Source organism: Solanum stenotomum, chromosome 8 (assembly GCF_019186545.1).
Source record: "Solanum stenotomum isolate F172 chromosome 8, ASM1918654v1, whole genome shotgun sequence".
Taxonomy (NCBI): Eukaryota; Viridiplantae; Streptophyta; class Magnoliopsida; order Solanales; family Solanaceae; genus Solanum; species Solanum stenotomum.
Window position 1 is genome coordinate 14316188 of NC_064289.1, and position 15931 is coordinate 14332118.

Genomic DNA, 15931 nt, shown 5'->3' on the forward strand with positions numbered 1-15931 from the left:
TAAAGTTGAAACTATTTTTTAAAAACAAACTTAAATTTTTTGTTGGTGGCGGTGGGTGGCGGGGGAGGGTAGGGGTGAAAAAATAAAAATTTGAAATATAAAATATTTAAAAAAAACAAACTTAAATTTTTTTTAAAGGGGGTGAGGGTAGGGGTGGGGGAAGGGGTAAAGAAATAAAAAATATCTTTTCAAAATAACTTTTAATTTACTTTTTGAGGAGGGTGGTGGTAGGCAGGGGCGGATCTATTAAGACCCGTGGGGGTGCCACGCCACCCACAAGTTTTGACGGAAACTCTATTTATATTAGATCATATGTAAAAATAATAAATGTGCCACCCAGTGAACAAAAGTGTTCTTTGGTGCCAGTGATAGGCGATCAGATTTCTGTGTCTAAGTTCGCGGGATCAAACCCCACTAACAACTTTTTGTTAGGTGGTAGCCTTTTTTTTTGTTTTTTTTTTAAACTGCAAGCAGCGTTTCTTTTTTAACTACAAGGCACATTCTCTTTTGTTTTTTTGAATTTTTTTTTACTTGTTAACTTATTATTATTAAGTATTAATCAATAATTATTTTTTAACTAATTTAATTTAACTTTTCTCTTATTTGATTAAACATAAAGAATTTTTTTTTCCATTCACCATTGAAACCCTGGCTGTTCCTTTAAACTTTTCAACAACAAAAATCTGCAATTAATCAAAGCTTCAGCCTCAGCCTTCAGCCTTCAGTCCGTCGCCCAATCCCGCTCACTCATTTGTCCATAAGACGAATAATTCTATTTGAATCTAAAGTTGATTTAATCTGAGTCTACTGGGCATTAGAGGCGAATTCAAAATTTGAAGATTTCGGTGTATCAATACTATCTTAATTTAGGTAGTTAGCGAAACTTTCACTACAATTAACGAATAATGTAGTATTTGCTTGGTCACTAATGACTCAAATATGAGTTATAAGCTAAACTTAAAATAAAAATAATAAAATTGGGTTCTAGCTAGATTTGAACTGTATTCTCGCGAGTGGTTCCTCTGGCTTGTAAGTTGTACCAACTACACAAGGGCACCCCTACGCTTCTTATAGGTGCACTGTTGATTATACGTTTCTCAAGCACATTTTTTCGAAGTTAATGGGTGCACCCCTATCAAATCATGTGGGTCCGCCTCTGCTTGGCACCTAGTGACTCGAAATTCTAGATCCGCCTATGGTGGTAGGGGGCTGGGTGTAGGGGTGAGGATGGGGTTAAAAACATTTTTTAAAAACAACCTTTAAATTTATTTATTTTTTGCGGGGAGGGGGGTGGTTGAGGGGTTGGTTTGAGGGTAGGGACAAAAAAAATTGTAATTTAAAGTTGGAAGATAGTTTTGGAAAATGTTTTCCTTAAGTTTTGAAGGAAAGTCATTTTCCTTAAATTTGAGGAAAATGAATTGATTAGAAAAATATTTTCCAAAACATTTAACCCAACCAAACATGAGAAAATTGAAAAACATTTTCCGGAAAATGTTTTCCTTTATACCAAACACACTCATTATGTCAAAATTTCAAATATATTGTCTTGGAGGTGTGTGGTCTTGAAATTTAACCTTGCTTGTGTCATGGATAAAAATTCAAGTTTAACGAGTTATACCTTTTGAACTAGGAAATTTGCGTATGAGACAAACAAAGGCCAAAAAATCAAAATCACTCATTTTCATTGTCATTAGGCGTATCTCCATATATATAGCTATTTGCCTCTACAATATTTTGGTTCACGAGTCGTTAAGGTCACTTTTACATTGGAGATATTTTTAGAAAATATTTCTCTAAAATTTCTATGTTAGATGATCTTTTTTTTTTTCTTATTATTATTTTTCCTTTTAAGCATTCACCTTTTCTAGGCCCCATAATTATTGGGACTTTCAAAAAATTTAAATAGTGGATCTATGATTTTATTTATTGCTTAATTAGAAAATATAGAAGGTTATAGAAAAAAGGAAGGAAAGAAAGATTGTCTTTTTTTTAATGGTATATTTTAGAATTTGAATTAAGCTAACCAAATCTTTATATTGATAAACAATATTTCTTATAATAAAATCCAAAGTAATATAAAGCAAACATATGATTAACATATGATTAACTCCTTCTAGTAATAATATTACTATTAAATATTTATTGTCAAGTTAAAATCTTTATATCTAATAAAAATAATATACTAGAAACAATAAATGTACGAGACAAAATGATATTAACTTCTTATATGTGTGCGCATGGCCAAAGCTACACAATATCAAAGGGAGTCAATTATACACCATTCACTAAAAACTTATAATATATACAAGAGAAATACTATAGATTAGGGATAGATACTACACATTAAATACCCTAAAACAATTAATTAAATAATCTGTTCAAAAATATCCCTAAATCACAGTTTCAAAAAATGTTAAAAACTTAAATATACCATTTAATATCTAAATAACCCCTATATAACAATAATTTAACTTTTCACTCATATAACAATAGAATTTTTACAAAACAAGGCAAATAAAAAATAATTCGGGAAATTAGAATACAACAACTTCCTATATTAAATAATATTGTATTCCTTAATTTCCTCTCATTTTATTGTAATTCGTGATTTTTCTCCTCTTTTCTAATCTTTTTCCTAAAATATTGAACAAGCGGATTCTATTTTTCTGACCACCCTTCTTTTCTGAATTTTTTTTCATTCCTTCTCTTTTTCTCTCTCTTCACTCGTCTCTTTCTCTTTCTCTGTTTTTTTAGAGGAAATACATAATTACCCCATGGAACTTATACCTTTTTTTTAAGTAGACACCTTATATTTGCGGGGGTCCTATTACCCCACGAAACTATCCAATAGCACAATAAATACATCATTTTTTCAACATCAGTGCTCTCAATCCAAGAGCGTGTGCCACACCTCCAACCCATTTAACAAAGGCCGGGTTTTATCCTAACCCATTCATTTTTTAACCCATAACCCAAACCCAAACCCAAAGAAACTTCCAACCCATTTCACTCTCACATTACCTCGTCTCTCCCTCTTCAACTGATCAAAACCCTAAGAAATCTCATGAGGCAAAGCTAGTTGGTAACTTTGCTTGTTGAAATTTGTTGAATATTGGTGGCGAAACGAAGAAGTGAAGGCTCATAGGTTAGTTTATTTTACATTGTAAGTGAATTTTGTAATGATTAGTCGTTAGTTTATTTACATTGTTTGATGCGTGTTTCGTTTGTCGTCATGTTGTTGTTGTGTATATTACTCATCTATATTATTGGGAAGTTGGCCTGTTGCAGTTGATGTGTATTTCTTTGTTGGGTTGTTGTTGTTGTTGGGTTGTTATTGTTGAATATTGTTGTAACTTTCATTGATTCAGTGTTTCTGAGATCTGTTTGTAACTGTGTTTTCAGGATTTCTTACAATGTCATTTGTTCTTATAACTTTGAGATGGTATCATGGGGGAAAAATTGTGTTTGGTCCCCCATCTGATTATGTTGGTGGGTCTGTGACTGAATTCTTGAAAGTAGACACTGATCGAATGTCATATTTTGAACTGAAAGGCTACATAAAGGACTTAGGATATACAACAGATTGTTCCTTTTTTATTAGATCTCCAATCGATGGCTTTTTGGTTGAAGTTAAAAGTGATAAGGTTATTTGTGACATTTTCTCTATGTTTAAAAATGGGGATATAATGAATGTTTATGTCTGTCATGAGGCTAATGGGCCAGAAATTGCTCCATTGGCTTTGGATTATGTCCCCCATGTGATGGACAGTGGTATAGGTGGGGTAGGTGGGGAATCTTTTACATTTTTTAATGAAATTGAGTATCCTGTTGAACCTTCTAGCCCTCATTCTGAACATTTCAACCCTTCATCTCAGCCTTCTAATCCTCTTGGTGAACATTCCAACATTTCATCTCAGCCTTCTAATCCTCTTGGTGAACCTTCTAACACTTCTTATCAGCCTTCTAATCCTGCTGCTGAACCTTCCAATCTAAGTGTAGAAAGTTCAGATGATGAATCATATGATGAATCAGATAATGAATCAGATGAGAGATCTGAAGTGTATAGCAGTGAAGAGAGTTTAGATAGTGATGTTCATGAAGAGTATAGGGATTTTAGGGCTTCAAGAAGGCATTTCAACAGGTCAAACAGGAGAACTAGAGGCACAACTACAGAACAGATTCATACTACTGAAAAGGGCCCAGATATAGGATATGATGAAACAAATGTTGGCAGTAAGGATAACTTATTAGGTAAGTTAGGGGGTGATGAACCTTACTATCCTAGTGATGAAGCTCCTAGCTTTGAATTAGAAGAAGAAACAGGATGGGGAGATGGTGAAGAGGTTGAACAAATTGTTAGAAAGAAGAAAAAAAACAGAGTTATTTTTTATCCAACTTCTGAGAAGATTGTTTGGGAATTAGGTTTGGTGTTTGCAAATGTAAGAGAATTTAGGGAAGCTGTAACCAAATATGCAGTTCAAGAAAAAATTCAAATTGAGAAATATGTGAATGAGCCTGGAAGAGTCAGAGTTAGGTGTTGCAAAAAGGGTTGTCCTTGGTTATTGGTTGCAAGTTTGGATAGCCAAACTACAGATTTTGTGGTTAAAAACTACAACCCTATCCATATTTGTGTGTCTTCAACTCATAACTATTTGTGCAATTCAAGGTTTCTAGCTGTTAGATACAAGGATAGAATAACTGAGCAGCCAAACATCAGAATTATCAAGTTGCAAGAGCTTATTAGAAAAGAATTGGATATTCAAGTTGGAAAGACAATAGTGAGAAGAGCTAGAGCTAGAGTGTTAAAAGAGATTATGGGTGATCATATTGCTGAGTATGGTAGAATTTTTTATTACAGAGATGAGATTTTAAGAACAAATCCAGGTAGCACTTGTATTGTTAAAGTTGGAGAAATTGCTGAAACTGGGCATAAAATCTTTGAAGGATTTTATGTGTGCTTTCATGCTTTAAAGAAAGCTTTCTTTGGAGGTACTAGGAGATGCATTGGTCTAGATGGATGTTTTCTCAAAGGAGTGTGCAGAGGTCAGTTATTGGTGGCAGTTTGCAAAGATGGAAATAACCAGATGTTGCCCATTGCCTGGGCAATAGTTGAAGTTGAGAATAAATTTACTTGGGCATGGTTTTTGACTCTAGTGAAGGATGATCTTCATCTTGGAGAAGGACATGAACTTACCCTGATTACTGATATGCAAAAGGTATGTCCTTGGTTATTAATACACATTCATCTTATATTCTATATACTTTTTTATTCACATTAACTCTTTTATATGTTTATTTTCTTTCTTTAATAGGGACTGAAAATTGCAGTGGAAGATTTATTACCACTTGCTGAACACAGGATGTGTGCTAGACATGTCCTTGTAAATTGGTGCAAAAATTGGAAGGGAATAGAGAGAAGAAATGTTTTCTGGAAGATTGCAAAATCTACATTTGAAGCTGAATTGAGGGACCACATAGATGCTATGAAGAAATTGGGAAGTGACTACTTGGATGGTCTTTTGTACTACAATGTAGAAAGGTGGTGTAAAAAATACTTCAAAGAACATAACAAATGTGACTCGGTTGATAACAATATGGCAGAGAGCTTCAATTCATGGATATTGTCTGCAAGATACAAGACAATCGTTACAATGCTGGAAGAGATTAGGATAAAGATGATGAAAAGAATTGGTCAATTACGAGAGTTCTCAAATACATGGGTCACTGATATTTCTCCCATGGCTTTCAAGATTTTACAACAAAGCATTAATAAGTCAATGCAGTGTAACATATCATGGAATGGAGAAAGGGGTTTTGAGGTTGTAGACAAAGGCTTTACACATTGTGTAGACATTGTTAGGCGCACTTGTAGCTGCAGAGCTTGGCAGCTTAAGGGCATACCTTGTCCTCATAGTGTTGCTGCCCTACACTACAAGCACTATGAACCAATTCATTATGTGGCCAGCAGTTATAACAAGGAAACCTATCTAAGGACATATGAATATATTATCCAGCCAATGAACAATATGAATATGTGGCCACCATCTGTTAATCCAACAGTTCAACCACCAGCAGTTAAACAGTTGCCTGGAAGACCAAGTAAAGCTAGAAGGAAAGAGGCAAATGAAACAAACAGAACTGGTAAGCTTAACAAATGTGGAGCTGTTATGACTTGTAGCAATTGCCATACAAAGGGCCACAATAAAAAAGGTTGTCCTATTCCTCCAACTGTTCCAACTCAAACTGCAACAACTTCTACTCAACCACAGGTAAATGTATCAATTGTCATTAATATTTAGTTGAATATATACTAATATGTTGTATTATAATAATCAGGCTAGATCAAATAATGAAAATGGTAGAGGAAGAGGAAGGGCCAAGGGAAGAGGGATGTCTCAAGGAAGCCAGGAGAACACACATGCAATGCCTCAAGGAAGAGGCAGAGGAAGAGGAAGGGCCAAGGAAGGGGGATGTCTCAAGAAAGCCAAGAGAGCACACAGACAATGCCTCAAGGAAGGGGCGCCAAAGGAAGGGGAATGCCTCAAGAAAGACAAGAAAATGAAAACACAAGCAACGGAAGAGAGATGCCTCACCAAAACCAAGTGAATGAAGAAACGAATAGAGGAAGATGTAGGGGAATAGGTATGCCTCAAAAAAATCATGAGAATGAAGGCACTAGTGGTGGACAATCTTCAAGACCTTTTAAGAGGTCAAGGATGGTAGGATTTGGAGTATTGATTGGTGATGATGGTTTTACGACTGTTAATGTAAGTACAACTGTTATTGGTTGGTGATGATGATTTTTCATATACTTTTACTAACCTTTGTGGTTTATTTATACTGCCAGGAATGCAAAGTAGTAGAGTTGTTGACATTGGTACAAGAGTTCCAAGGAGGTCTGATGAAGTTACTGGAGATATTGGCTATCAACCACATTTTGGAGTGAAATGGAAGGGAAAATCAGCCATTACGAGTAATAGACTTCAACAAATGAGGGGTGAAAAAAGAATTCAAACAAGGTCTGCAACTACTGCTATTAATGACAGCCAAAGCAATTCAACTACTAAAAAATAGTTGACTTTGTGGTTGTTTTTTTTTTTGTGTTTGGTTATTATTGTGTTATTTACACTTTTCTTGATACCAAACTATATTTTGGTGGATTATTGGGTATCAATTGTGTTTTGCCAAGTTTGTTTATGCAACTTTCTTCTTTGTAATATTTAATCAAGTTGTATCAACTTCAAACTTTCAGTTAGAATGAAATGAAGTTCTCATTTTGTCACAATGATTGTCATTCTGATTATTCTCTTTCGATCAAGTATGAAAGGAAGTTGGCAGAAGAGATTACAATGTTCTGTATACTGTTAAATGGTCACAATATCACACAAAATAGATGTATTATACAACCAAATATCAACAAAAACAACAATGTATTACACAACCAAACAAGCTTGCCTTAAAACCAGAAAAAAGAAGCAACTACAACAAACTTCCAATGTATTACACAACCAAACATAAACGAAAACAACAAATAACAACTAAGGCAATTTCAATGGCATACAACTACATTTTCCAGCATTTACATTCTTATTAATGCCTAAAATCAGAAAAAACACTGCGACAAACACTATGATAAGCTTCCAATTCAAGATGCTACATTTCATCTTCTTCTTCTTCTTCTTGATTAGCTTATCATGACATACTTGATCAACTTTCTTCTCCAACAATTTCATCTTCTCTTTACCTTTATAGAATTGTAATGCTTCTTCCAATTCCTTAATTCTATTCGCCAATCTTGGAATAACAGACTTGGATCGCATATCAATCTCCTTAAGATCCCTCCATCTAAAGTACTTGCATGAATTTTCCTAAAATAGGCCATACACGGTGAATTTATTGAAACATTGAACAAAAAAAAAGAGTAAAGAAATATGTATCGAACTTACACGAAAGCGTGGACAGGACCAAAATCTTCTAGCTGGGTTGTCCTCAGACCACGAAGTCTGCAATTGCATCAAGTCTCCATGTTTGCATCGCATTGTTAAATGCAACATTGGATTGTTCTCGTCATTACAAATGCGATTCAAGCTTGCATTTGACATCTCTCCCTCAAAACCTAATCACAGATTTCACAGATTTTAAACAAAAAAAAATAAATTTTTTTTACAGAAATCCAACGGCTAACAATGGAGAATTTTGGGGAAGATGGTCTATTTAATGAGGAAGCTAATTCAAATTGGGAATGCCACATGGTGGTTTAACATTGGTTGGATGTTGTTTTTTTATTCCTTGACGCGCCCAACTTGCGTGACAACACTGATGGGTTTGAAACGGGTCAAAATGATGTATTTATTGTGCTTTTGGATGGTTTCGTGGGGTAATAGGACTCCCGTAAACTTAAGGTATCTACTTAAAAAAATGGTATAAGTTCCATGGGGTAATTATGTATTTCCTACCAACTTTTACCCCATTTTATTTTCCCAAAAAAATTCTTTTTTATTTCTCTCCTTTCATTTTTTTGTTTAAATCATTTTTTGCACTAATATATATTGGAACATATAGCAAAAAATTAAATTTATCATCAATGTATGCATTTATTTTTTTAAAATTTATTTGATTATAATTTGATATAATTCTTTCATTAGGGTAAAATTGAATTAGATTAATTTGAACTTGACACCGAAGTTAAATCATGTTGTACCCCATGTAAATTAATTTGATGATACTAAAAAATGGGAAAAGGGTCTGAAAAATACTCCAACGTTGGTCGAAATTGTTGCTACGATATCAAACTTTATGGAGGACTTTTTACCCCCTGGACTATTTAATAGTGTATTTTAAAGGTATATATGTGCCCGCGTGGACACATTACTATTTATAATGATGCAATATTTATGATGTCCACGTGGGCACATATATACCTTTAAAATACACTATTAAATAGTGCAGGGGGTAAAAGGTCCTTTCCAAAGTTCGGTATCATTACAACAATTTCGGTCAAAGTTCAGATATATTTTAGACCTTTTTCCCCTAAAAAATTGATATATATTTGATTAGATTATGGTGTTATGTATTATACGGTTGTAACATATAACTAAAATCAATTTTACCATCAATTATAAATCAACATCTTTTATAGTTCTAAGTCAACATATCACCAAAAAAATTAGTCATACCACATATATCAAAATATATACACTATGAAATATTGCAACTTTAGATCAACAAATCACCATTATTTTTTAACCAACAAATTCACCAATTATTTTCAGTTGTTATAGTTATTAAAAATTTGAACTTGACATAAAGGTTACAACACATTGTGCACCATGTAAATTAATTTGACAATACTAAAAAGTTTGTATATACTTGATTAGATGATGGTGTTATGCATTGTAGGGTTGAAACATATAACTAAAATCAACCTTACCATCAATTATAATTATATTTTCTTTTATAGTTCCAAATCAACATATCGCCAAAAAATTTGCCACACCATCCATCAAATTTATATCAATAGATTACCAATATTTCAATTATATATCATCCATCAAAATATATACACTAAAACACATCACATTTAAAAACCAACAAATCACCAATTATTGTACCAGATCAGCCACTAAAGTATATTCCTTAACACATATCACTATTTCAAATAACATAACATATCATCAACAATGGTACCAAATCGGTCACCAAAGTGTATATACGAAAATATTTTTGTGTTTAAAAATTATTCCTATAATTTATGGACCACTTGATACAAATCATATTCACCATGATAATACGGATCTTCTTTGAATTAGCAGTTGTAATTTTTTCTCCTTAGCTTCCCTTTTTTGGCGATTTGAAGGTAATAATGATAGAATTTGCACTAACAACTTTCTCCTTACCTTTTTTTGGCGAATTAGTTGTAACAGAGAAAGAAATTTCACTATTGATGGCATGAATTGCTCTTTCATATCCACTTATGGGAAATTGAGTAAATGCATTTAACTCAAAACGTAATTTAGAACATATGATGAGGCTGTTAATACTGCGTCGAAACTTTGACTTAAGGTCCTTTCTAGAAGTAGAATGCATAGAATTTTTCATAGTAAAAAACAATAACAAAAACAAATTTTGTTCTTGAATTAGAGGTGATTTTTAAAAAGAAAAAAAAAACAAGAATAGAAAAGAACCAAAAATATTATCAAAAAGGGAGGTTTTTACCTTAGATGCTAACAATGGAAGAGATGAGAGAGTAATAAGAGAGAGAAGCATATCCCATTAAGAGAGAGAACATTCTTGTAATTGAGATGAAATGGAGAGAGAAAAAAAGAGATCTTGTTATGAGTTCCAAAAAATAAGCACACTAACAAAAAAAAAAGCGTATATTTTATTTAAAATTTTCATATTTGTAATTAAAAACTTAGTTTTGTAAATAAAAAAGAATATATTTTATATTGTAAATTAAAATCTTAAACACAATATCTTATAATTGTTCCCTTTAAAGGGGCATACCGTAGAAATAGTCATATATATAAAGTAGCTTTTGGCTTCTTTTCTATTTATAAGAAAATTTGATAATGAAAAATGAATTTAAGGTAAACTCAATATAGCTAACCTAATAAAGATATTTAATCCATATAAATGCGATCTCATTTTCAAAAAAGAACCGTATTGGTTGGTCCATGAATCCAATGGCAAGTAAGTTCTACTAAAATTTGATGTTACTGGGGAATTTTGGGATTTTAAGAAAATATTGGTAAAACTGAATAAAAAGCTAGGTATTTTAACTTGAGTTATGCCTCAAATTCAAATTACATAATAGATGGGTTATTGAAGAAAAGTGATAGGGTTATCGAGTTTTCATCTCGACTACAAGCTATATCATAGCTAAATTCAAAAATCGTCTAGTATTCCTAGTGTACGAAGGATAACATGCTGGGATGACTACTATCAAATTTTCAATTAGTGAGCCTGAAAACGGAGCGTACTATGAAGTTAATGAGATGGAAGAAACTATTGTTACTATTCTTGATGGTTAGAAGCTCATGTGTGTAAAACAATAACATTTGTACATATGATACATGGTTATACAATAAAAACATGCTTAAGGATTATATTGGTTATTTTACTTTCTTATATTGTTGTCTCTTTTTGAATTTGTTGAATCCATGAAAAGATTGGATCGACAGATACAATTTTAGGGTTCAAAATGGGGCTTTAGATTATTCAAACACCCTTTGAATTTGTCTAGTTAAATTTAGCAGGTTAAGATTAGTCTTTCTCTTCTACGCCCTAGAATTTTCACATGTTTGCTTCTTCATATATTGAACCCCCTTAACTGAAATCCTAACTCCGTCACTGGATATCTGGACATACCAAGGCAATAGGGGAAGGTTATGTACAGTTTTTTTATTAAATAGGAAGGAGTATGTAGAGGACGCGTATAAGGATAGAAGGTTAGTAGGTATTATAGTGTTTGTCTTATTAGGATGATTGGTATTTGTCATTGTGTTAAGTAGGTGTTTGGCCATGCGATACCATATCAAGATACAAAATTGCGAGATGGGATCAGCGGTTGGACATGCGATTTCATGTTGATTCCATATTCTCATATTCTCCAAAAATCATGATTTGGGAATTCCATATCATAATTTTGTTATTACTTTGAATTTGGTGAGTGTAATGATAAAGTAGGAATTGATTTGGTGAATATAAATAAGAACGGAGGGAGTAATACTTTTTTTTCATAATAAAAAGAACGTCTCTTTCGGCTACATATGAAAATGTTTAAAGCAATTTAATATGAAAATGGACAAAATTGATGATGTATGTTTGATAATCACTACTTCCAATATGTTTTATTTTAACACGAAATTAATGCACTGAAAATGTATAATTGCACACAAGTGAAACAAGGCATGAACCACTATGATATTGACACACAAGTGAAAATTGACATAGCTTGTACAATGTTACATAATTATATACGAGAATATCAAAGGATTGATGAAATATTTATGGTCTATGAGCATGAAAATATAGTTGTGAATGATATTGACCTACAAATGGCTCAAAGTAACAATGTTAGTTCGTTTTCTCGGTCATATGATCGAGAAATGCAAGTTCAACGTGAGGAGATTGTCAATACTATGCAGGAGGATTATATTAAAGACTAGTACGCTACAATTTATGTTCAATTTTTTTTATTGAATTAAAGTTTGATCAATTAAAAAGTTAGATGAAACACTTACTTAAGTGGAGAATAAATAGCTTTGTAATAATTTATTATGTCATTTAGGGAAAAAAGACAAATATACCCCTGAACTATCGTAAATGGTATGCATATACCCTCTGTTATACTTTTGGGACATTGGTGTCTCTGCCGTCCAAAAACTAGAGCATATATACCATTTATACTAACGGACATACACGTGTCATAATCTTTCCACTGACCCAACATTATCGAATCGACGGATAAGATTGGCCAATTTTGAAAGTAAGATATATTAGCCATTAACTAAAAATTGATTTGGCTTTATTGTGGGATCCAAAAAAAAAAAAAAAACCAAAATTAAGAATGCTGATTATCAACCAAAATAATAGCACCTCAAGTAATATTAAACGGAGTAAATTAAGAAAAAACAAAATAACTCAGAAACATCAATTGATAACAAAATCCCGTACTTTCTCTCTGCATGAAAGGCAAAACTTTTAATGTTAATTGAATAACACAAAGACTCATATCATTTTTTCTTATTCTTCTTCTTCTTTAATTTGCACAATCAAATATGAGTCTCAGTTGTTTAACCTGCAAGATATCGAGGACAGATTCAACAAACGAATTAAATGAGAAAAAATTCAATAACAATATTGACAAAAATAATAAAGAAAAACACAAGTTTAGCAGAAGATCGGTAGAAAGGAGTTGGTCAGGGAATTTGGAATCAACTAGTAATGAAAAAAATAAGAGTCATTCGCTTTCGATCATCCCAGAGAAGAAGGTCAAAAAAGGTTCGCATCGCACGTGTAATAGTGGTCCAATTGAATTCCCTACAGAGACACCCAAGTTAGTCAGGAGCCCAGGAATTAGAAGGGATTGGAGTTTTGAAGATCTGCAACGTCAAATAGTACGTTAACATTTCATAAAATAGGTAAATTCAGAATTTAAATATAATGACGGTAATATCATTCTCTCTCTATATATATACACTTTTTTTTATATATATTATTATACGATATCATACAGATCCAGTCTGTCTTAGATCTTCCTATGGTTGATAACAGACAAGATATATATATGTTCACAGGATTAGTTATGCAACGTAACTTTCCTTGTTGAAATTAATTTATACTATTCTGTATATTAATTTTTCTCTCTATCAATTACATACATCGTGTGTTTGATATTTCCTTGCGTATCCAGAATAAAAGGAGATATATCAACATTTTCTATCACTAGGTTGAAATTGGAATAGAATAGAATTGTGGCAGGATGGATATGTACAAGTTAATATATTGGGGGTAAATCTGCATTTTGTTCACAAAATTAATTGTTCGATATTTGAATATAATTTGGATATTAGTTCTTTGTTAAAAATTCCAGATTTTGATGTTGGTAATATATTAGTACTATTAGCCTGGGTTTTTTTTTTCGTATTAATTAATTTTCAGATAAAAAAGTTATATGGTAAATTGTTTTTTCTCCTTCGTTTCTTTTAATTTCTCTCATTCTTGAAAAATGATCAAAACGGAGCTGACAAAGTTGAAAATTTTGAATTTTGCAAATATATTGTTGGATTTAAAAATTTGAAATTATGGTTGTAATTACTTTTAATGTGAAAATTGTGTGTGTTTAATCAGTGTATATGAATTATTATTTTTTCTATATAAAAATAATAGCTTTTGACTTCAAATGTAAAGGTGCATGAGCATCCATAATCCATAACGTAGGTCCACCATTATTTGCAGAAGTCATTGTTACATCATTATTGGATAGAGCATGTCACCATTCTCCGCAATCACTTCCAAAAAATAAGAATTTAGTGACGGAATAAATTTATAGTTAAAATAATCAAAATTTCATGCTAATTCTATTTATTATGAATTAACAATGGATTATATGAAGATTCAATTAGCTGGGAGCTATATAGTGACGGTTTAGCTAGAAATTATGGATAAATGCTAACTTCATATATATTTTCTTATGGTCTAATATTATTTTTCATGTATAATTTTGAGTATAAACCACATGTAAGTTTTTGGTAGGTCATGGGTCTCTCATGTGGACCAATCCAATCTTATTCGATCTGATTCATTTTATTTAAGTTTTAGAAAAGAATTAAATAATTGCATAAGCTAATGTTGTTTCTGAAAAGAAGAGGGAACGGGTAAGGAGTTGTAACTGTTCAAATCCCTCCTTTTAAAAGGAGACCTCTTCTTTTCAGAATAGTAACAACAATAGAACTTGAAGAAAAAGAGGAGAGAACGTGCAAACGTGAGAACATGAAAAAAAAAATAGGGAAAATCAAAACGTTACTTTTCCGCTGCAAATATTAAGGTACACACCCTATTGTTGTTTTGCTCTTAAATTCTTTCATTGGTATCAGAGTGTGGTTGACTATCCCGTTATTCAATGTTTTCATGTGATTTATTGTACGTGTATTCACTGTCTTGTTGAAAGAAAGAAATTGCGACTATTTTTTTTCTTGAAAATCGGTGATTTATTTTTAGAAGTAGTTAGTTTTTTTTGTAGCCTTTTTGAATGTGAATTAATTACATTGTAAATAAGATTCTTTATTCAACAATGATTCTGACTCATATTATAGATACAATTCCTTGTCCTACAATGATAGTGACTCTGTGGTTTATTTGTTTTAATATTTTATTAATTCTTTAAAAAAATTCTTGTTGTTTTTCTGTGTTTTGGGTCCAGAGTGTTCAAAAGTTTGGCATGAAAATTTTATTTTCATGATCTACTCTTTTGTAGCTTTCCGTGGATATATTGTAAGAATAAAACAGATTTAAAACGAGTGAGATATGATTTTTTAAAGTTGACTTATTTTGGTCTATTTTCCAGAAAAAAAAAACTGTTTCCGTTTTGTTGCATATTGAGAGTTAGTTTCAAATTATGAATTGAAACTTATTTTTCAAGATCTACTTGTTCATAACTTTCCGTGGATATATTATAAGTATAAAACGAATTTAAAACGAATGAGATATGATTTTTTTCGTTTTAAATACGTTTTACACTTATAATATATCTACGGAAAGCTATTAACGAGTAAATCTTGAAAAAACAAGTTTCAATCCATAATTTTAAACTAACAACTCAGAAAACGCAACAAAAAGGAAGCAGTTTTTATTTCTAGAAAACAGTCCAAAATCAACCAACTTTTAAAAAAATCATATCTCACTCATTTTAAATTCGTTTTACTGTTATAATATATCTACGAAAAACTATGAACGAGTAGATCATAAAAATAAAAGTTTCATATCAAATTTTTGAACACGCAAAATGCAAAATACAGAAAAATAGAGGCAGTTTTTCTTAAGAATTGAGTAATACAATATTAAAATAAATAAACCACAAGAGTTACTATCATTGTAGGAGAAGGAATCTTATTACAATATGAGTTAGAATCATTGTAGCACAAGGAATCCTATCTACAATGTGATTGATCCACATTCAAAAAGAATTCAAAAAAAAAAAACATAACCACTTCCCAAAAAAAAAAATCACCAATTTTCAAGAAAAAAATAGTCACAATTTATTCCTTTCAACAAGACAGTAAATACACGATAAATCACATGGAAGCATCAAATAACAGAATCAACCAACCACACTCTTATACCAATGAAAGAAACTTAAGAGCAAAACAACAGAGTGTGTACCTTAATACTTGCAGCGGAAATTGTTGATGTTGATTTCGCTATCAAA

The 15931-nt window shown here is 31.8% G+C and overlaps 2 protein-coding genes across 2 annotated transcripts in view; one reads left to right on the top strand and one right to left on the bottom strand.

Annotated features, from left to right (window-relative positions):
• The window catches only part of LOC125875097 (dolichol-phosphate mannose synthase subunit 2-like), a 250508-nt gene extending 242900 nt beyond the window's left edge, over positions 1-7608 (bottom strand). Inside the window, exon 1 of the mRNA XM_049556180.1 lies at positions 7604-7608. The gene's annotated coding sequence lies outside the window, so the exon portion shown is untranslated. The remainder of the gene's footprint in view (positions 1-7603) is intronic.
• Positions 1-15931, top strand: part of LOC125875055 (inactive poly [ADP-ribose] polymerase RCD1-like) — a 485870-nt gene that overhangs the window by 376126 nt on the left and 93813 nt on the right. The gene's annotated exons all lie outside the window — the stretch shown is intronic.